The sequence below is a fragment of the Cryptomeria japonica genome, chromosome 4 (genome assembly GCF_030272615.1).
Source record: "Cryptomeria japonica chromosome 4, Sugi_1.0, whole genome shotgun sequence".
Lineage (NCBI taxonomy): Eukaryota > Viridiplantae > Streptophyta > Pinopsida > Cupressales > Cupressaceae > Cryptomeria > Cryptomeria japonica.
This window is the reverse complement of record NC_081408.1, coordinates 532651755-532659091: the sequence shown is the minus strand read 5'-3', so window position 1 is coordinate 532659091 and position 7337 is coordinate 532651755.

Genomic DNA, 7337 nt, shown 5'->3' with positions numbered 1-7337 from the left:
CTTCATTCAAGATGGGATGTTATTTGAGGGAGTTCAGTTGTGCATACCTAAAAGTTCCATGAGAGAGAACCTGATAAAAGAGAAGCATAGTGGAGGTTTAGCTGGACACTTTGGCATTGATAAAACAGTTACATTGGTAAGTGAGCAGTACTTTTGGCCCCAGATTCATAAAGATGTTAAGAGATGTGTACAGAGTTGTAGAGTTTGTCAAGTTTCCAAAGGTAGTAGTCAAAATGCAAGATTGTATAAACCATTGACAGTACCAGTAAGACCTTGGGAGGATATAAGTATGGATTTTGTACTTGGCTTACCTAAGACCTCGAAGTGGAATGATTCAATATTTGTGGTAGTGGATAGATTTTCAAAGATGGCTCATTTCACACCTTGTAAGAAGACATCAGATGCATTGCATATAGCAGACCTATTTTTCAAGGAAGTGGTAAAATTGCATGGATTACCTAAGAACATAGTTTCAAACAGAGACACTAAATTTGTTGGTTATTTTTTTAGAACACTTTGGAAGAAGATGAAGACGGATTTGAAGTTTAGTTATACTTTTCACCCACAGACTAGTCAACAGACAGAAGTAGTTAACCAGAGTTTAGGAAACAAAGAGTTTTTTAGTGGCGAAACTTCTCCAATTAGCGAATTCCATGTATTTTCGCATTTTTTTTAGGAAATGCTGATTAGTCTGGGGCAACATAGTGGTCAAATCGCCCAGAATTTTGGGGTTAATGGTACACTATGTTCTGGCTTCGCCATTGAACACACACCGTTCGATGTGCATGCCTGTAATATTCGCCTGGAGTCACTCGAACGTGGGTATTAGATCACCTTCGTTATTCGCCGGAAATAGTAAAACAACCACGTACCCAGGACCTAATTCGCCAACGATAAATTAAATGTTCATTGCACGCGTCAACCAAATTCGCCAATATCAATTAAAACATTATAAGCATTCGAGGACCCATTTCGCGTCGCTTAAATCAAGATGCATTTTGAAACGCCCACGCAATTCGCCAAAAATGCAATCATGGATTGATATAAATACACTCTTTCTTACAATTTGTTCGTGTCTAATTAGTAAATTTGGGAGCTCTCGATTCGCATTCTGAAATTTGAGTTGAAATGTCGAAGTTCATTGTAGGGCGGAGGGCCAGAGTTACAATCTTGCAACACAGGCCCAAGCATTCCTGATTCCTGATTCAGAGAATTGAGAAGACATAAAGGTGAGTAATCATTTCTTCATACTTGATAGTAGTACTTTTAACTTTTAATTCGTAGTGAGAGGTCAAGACTCAAGATGTCACACTCAGACATGGGTGAGACTCCTCAGTGTGGTGAAGGGATTGAGATGTCAAACAAGGATGAGACTAAGACTCCTCAGGGTGGTGAAGGGATTGGGATGTCAGACAAGGGTAAGACTCCTCAGGGTGGTGAAACTGAAGGGATTGGGAGGCCATCAAAATGCCCAAAAGTTAAACTTAAAGATACTACCATAAAGTCTTTCTTTGGAATTGGCAAAGTTTCTGGTCCATCAACTTCTACAATTGTAGAAGCCATTCACAGTAGCTCACCACCACCACAAGGTGGGATTGACATTGAGTTAAATGCATCAGATATGGATGACAATACCAACACAGCAGAAGATGTTCTAAGGGATACACACAATGAGATAATTCACTCGGATGCAAATGCTAGTATTGAAGATGATGTTGGTAGGAAGAAAAGAAAAAGGAAAGTAAAATTGGGGTGAGAGTGGGAGATGACAAGGAGTTTTAAGATTGATTGGGTAGCAAAGTGCCCATTCATTGAACCAGTCCCAAACAATGATGAACAACCAACAGAATGCAGGTGTAAGATTTGTAGGTGGAAAACTAAAAGAGAGAAGAAGATGCAGCTAAAGCTTGACACCATAGAAAAGCATATTGGTAAGGTTTATGAAAAATAGATCATAGACGGAAAGGAAACATCAATAGTAAGATGGAAATCAAAGGAAGAATGTCTTCATGTTAAGTATGTTGCAGAATATGAAGAGTATAACCACAAAATGACACTAATTGGTAACAGTGGATTTGGAAATACAATCAAGGCTAGGCTTGAACATGCAACGAAAAATGCAAACCTGACAACGATTGTTCAGATGAGTGTTATTTTTCATATTCTGTTGAAAGGGCGTCCCATGAAAGATTTCCCAGAATTTAGTAATTTATTATCTTTTTTGAATGTTCCTACTATCCTATGTCACATTGGTCAATAAATGCTGGATGGGAAATGGCAAACTGTCTCACTGAGGTGGAAAAGCAAAATTTACAAGAGTGTAAAAGAGTCAAATTTCATTTCATTATCCATAGATGAAGTTACCGCGGTAGATAACACTGCTTGGGTTTGTATGCATGTGTATACCGTAAAAGAACATGTTCGCCAAGCTCATCTACTTTGTGTTTGTGAAATGAGGGGCAATTTAACAACGAAAAATTTATATTTGGAAGTTAAGAAAGCTTTGAATGAAATTGCTGGTATGGATGACTTGACAATTGCCAAAAAGTTGGTGTGTGTTGGAGCTGATGGAGTTGCAGTAATGCAAGGTCAAAGGACCAGTCTTTGTGCAAGATTACAAACTAGTATTGCACCATACATGGTTGGCATTCACTGGATGGCCAATCAAACGAATTTAGCATATAGAATTGTAAGCAATTTCCCTACGGTGTCAAAAGTTGAAGATCTGGTCCACGAGCTCCACTCATACTTCAGTCGAAGTCCTAAACATTTTGCAAAATTTCAGATTTTTGTTGAGGGAGTAACAACAAGAAACAAGCTTCTCAGGGATGTCGAGACTAGATGGATCTCCTTGCATGGACCAGCGGAACGAGTTCTAATAGAATATCAATCCTTGATCGGAATAATGTATGAGCAACACCTCATAGTAGACAAAGCTCCTGATATCTTACATAAGTTAAGTGATATAGAGACTCTGTTAACTTTAGCTAGTCTTCTCCCCATGCTGGATTCAATGAAAAAACTTGTTAAGAAAGCCCAAGACAAAACTATGTATATCAATGAATATAGCACTCTACGTAAAATGACATGCTTGAGCCTAGATGGTCTATATTCAGATCTAACAGGGCGAAGCCCAAATTTTTTTAGGTGGTAGATAATTACAAATTTGAATCATGCTGAAAAATTTTTACATTTCAATACAAAAAATGAGTTATGTGTCTTTGTAAAAGGATTTTAGATACCAATGCACCAATCTAAGACGGGCAAGCGAGGCAAAGCACTACTAGTTAAAAAGGAAGATTTTGACAAGATTGTTAAATCTGTTAGTGATAATTTGAAGTCTATTGCATATGGACTTTCAACTGAGATTCATAAAAGATTCCCTCGAGAAGAAATACTTGAAGCCATGGGTTGTGTATATCCTCAATTTTGGCATTCAATTAGAGATAATCCAAATAACGCAAAGGTGTTTCATTAAAAACTAGAGGAATTGATATTGACATTTTCAAAAGATGCATATTGCAATGGATAGCCAATAGAAGGAATTTAAAATTCAGATCATCTTAAAAAACAATGTAAACAATTTGCATTGTTTATGAAATAGCTATTGGTTGACTGGGAGAGTCCATTTGAACCTGGATCAATCACAAGGCTTTGGAAAAGGATAGATCAAAGTGAAGCATTGCGTATTGCAATACCAGATTATTTGAAACTTGTTGATTTATGTCAAACAATGATACTGGGGTTGGTGGAAGATGAGAGAGTTTTCAGTGCATTAGGGCTTTTGAAATCAAAGATTAGAAACAAATTAGACAAAATTTTGGAAACTTACTTGAGGTTGTTTGTAACTTATTATAATGTTAGAGATTTTCCATATGATAGGGCACTGGCAATCTGGAATTCCATGTGTGAAAGACGAGGGTTGTGCAACACTTTAAAAGTTGGTGGTACTACTGCTAGTGCTAGTGCTGAGACAAATGATGGATCGCAGACTCAGAGTTAGCATGAAGACGAAGAAATTTTTGAATACCCGACTCAGAATGAAGATGAACCTATTAGTACTAGTCAGTTTCTGGATCTTGAGTCTATTTGGGATATAGAAGCCTCAGAATAAGTCACTGAAGTGAATTAGCAGTCAATTTATAGGTATTTATAATTATACTACAGTTCTTGAGTCATATTACAATTTCAATTTGCAATACTATAGTTGTCATTGATGATTTTTGATATTGTATTCCTTGAATTTGTCAATCAGAACGGATACTTATTTCATATTTTTAATTGTGAATTTGAATTATTAATAAAAAATTAGAATTTATTTTCTGGAGTCTGAATTATTAGTAAATTGGTTCCACATTATGTTGAACATGAAATGCAACAATTTGTGTTACATGATCCATAAAATTATTCATATTGCATAACTGTTAGAAACTTTCTACTGTTCTACATTAAATGCTTAACATGATGTTCATGGCGATTAGGGTTTTGTGTTTGTTTTTTGTCTTAGTTGGCTAGTAAACCGAAGTTGTCATGCGTTGAAAATTTGAGTTGTCCTCTCTTTATTTGTCCATGTCAACATCAAGTTTGGTCAAACGGTTGGTCAGACAATGAGACATGTTTAATGTTTCATCTCTAACTCGGAGATAAATTTCATGTTTAACAATTTAAGTGGCGAGTTAGCGAGTGTTGGTTTGGTTTTAAATCGCGAGGTCTCTAGTTTTTTGGGTGTTACCATTTTATGTTAGCGAGCTGGATATTGTTAATGAAATCGCTTTGGTCGTGAGGTCTTGAATTGGTTTGATGCAATGCATTATAGCCGCGAGAGTTAGCGAGTAAGTCATTAATGGTCTGTGTGCCACTGCTCGCACCTGTTTATGAAGGTAATTAACATAAAACATCAATTTTTGTTGGTACTCGTTGGGTCGCTACAGTCAAGAGATAAATAGTTTTGAGATTTTATGGTTATCGCTAACTCGCAGGTCCTTTACCATCAAGTCAGTTTAAGTCGCGAGCTTGCAAGTACTGGGAGATTTTAGTTGTCGCTACCTCGCAAGATGTTTTGCACTTAACCATTTTATGTTGTGAGGTTGCGACTGGGTGTGATTTTATGTTATCGCAAGGTCGCGAGGTGTTCGTGGTTAAGTCTTTTTAATTTGAGATCATGCGATGTGGTTGGTATCGCAACTTAGTTGGTTTCGTCGCTTGCTCGCGGGTTTTGAAGTTGTTTAGCATTTTATGTTACAATCTGGCGACAAGTAAGTTTTGCTCTAATTTTGTGGTCATCGCATGCTCGTGGGTTTGTAAGTCTTAAGTCAAAAAGTGTTGTGAGTATGCGATGGCGGTTAAGTGTCTTGTTGTCGCGGGATCGCAAGGGTTTAAGTCAAGTTAAGTTTCGAGTTGTGAGCTTGCAATGAAATAAGTTGTTTTGTTAGATTTCACTAGCTCACAGGTAAAGAAATAATATTAGAAATGTTGTTGCAAGGTTGCGACTGAAGGGCTTGATGAAGATCAACGGTTGTCGCTCACTCGCAAGATTCTTTGAGGATATGTAAAAGGGGTTGCGAGCTTGCGATTAAGAGGATTTGGTAGCATTGTCGCTAACTCGCCAGTTACTTTCCAAATTGTTATAACCAGTTGCGAGTGTGTGATTAAAGATGGGGATTGACACGTGGACTTATTTGTCAGGTTCTGTAAAAGTTTTGAATGGCTATCGCCAATCAAATAGAAGGGCATGAATTCAAATTTCGCTCGAGTACTTCAGCTTTGAATTAATGCCACAGTAGCTAGTTCATGCAAGTGTGGCAATTAATGAGACTTGAGAGAAGTGACGGCACCCAAATATCATAAATTTGATGATCGAGTTGAGATTTTGTATAATTGCATTAATGCATTCTATCTTTGAGGTAATCCAGTGAATTGAGCTCTGCAACACCGTTGGAGAATTCGGAGTGTTGGGTGTGGGAAAATTTCAAAAAATTGGTTAAGTTTTTCTCTTGCAGCTAAAATGAGCAAGGCGACGAGTGGAACTAGAGGTTCCAAGCCCAAGGCCACAACAAGTGGAGAACCTGGAAGTTCCAAGCCCAAGGCCACTGAGGAAAAGAAGGATAAGAAATACAAAGAAGAATTTGTAGATTTGCTGCCAGGGATTTATGTTGCTTTGAATACAAATGATTTGGCATGGAAAGATTTATGGAGCCAGTACAGAAACCCGACCACGCTTCATATGACTGGTTCTGCTCTGTTTTATTATTTCTAGATAATAGGGTTAAGGGTGTCCCGATGTCAAACCCTTGGGATTTAAATATGGCAAAGTTAATTGTGCTAGATGTGTATGATAATGTGGATTTGATCAAAGAGTTGGCCAAAGGCTATTGCCCAGTATCTAGGGTAATCAGAAGAAAGAACCGGTCTGCCCTAGTTTCAATTAATAGAGCTAGCTTTGTTGAAGCTTTCCAAATTACTAGTGTTGCATGTATAGCTATAGATTTGGAGCGGATTGCAAAGGATTATGACAAATACAAAGGTGTTATCAAGAAGCATGCAATGCCCAAATACATGCCTAGGGTGAATAGAAAACTAGTTATAATTCCAGATAGTATTGAACCACCATTTGACAGCACACCTTTCCACCATTATATGCATTGTACAATCTATGAATTATGCAGAGTGTTGGGTTTTGATGGAGATTCAACAATGTCAATTGAATTGCTGATGATGGCTATGGACATTCAACACCCAGATGTTAACAAAGATTACGATTATGTGGGCTATGTGGTTGAACACATTCATAATGCTCTAGTTGAAATTCAGAGTGGTGCACCCAGCCCTACATTCAAGCATTATTCATTGTTGATGCATTTAATCTTGTTCTATAATGTTGAGTTCATGGATAAAGAATTGGAGTTTTTCAAAGAAGAATTGGGTGTCTTATTGCCAATACAAAGATGGACCCAGGTTTAGGACAGTAGTTCTCCCCATTCTTCTTTCCTTTTCTTCGAAAATTGGATTGTTTTGCCAATTATGGAAATGCTAGGAATAAATAGGGAACGATTGTCAATTAATGTTAGGAGAGTTTTGAGACCTTATCACTATGTTCCAAACTGGTCTATTTCACATAACTAGGGGGAATTTTTCTTTTTTGATAACTTTACTGTGATCAAAGTCTATGGGTGTCCTCAGCCTCCCCATATTTTACCAAAATTTGTTCCAATTAGGATTGCTTTTATGGAGTTTATTCGGCAATTGACCCTAGTTGAAAAAGAATACCTTGACAAACATAGGAAGGGTTCTCTTCTTCCTAGGCTTTGGGTTGTGTTCGATTTTACCATTGGTAGGAG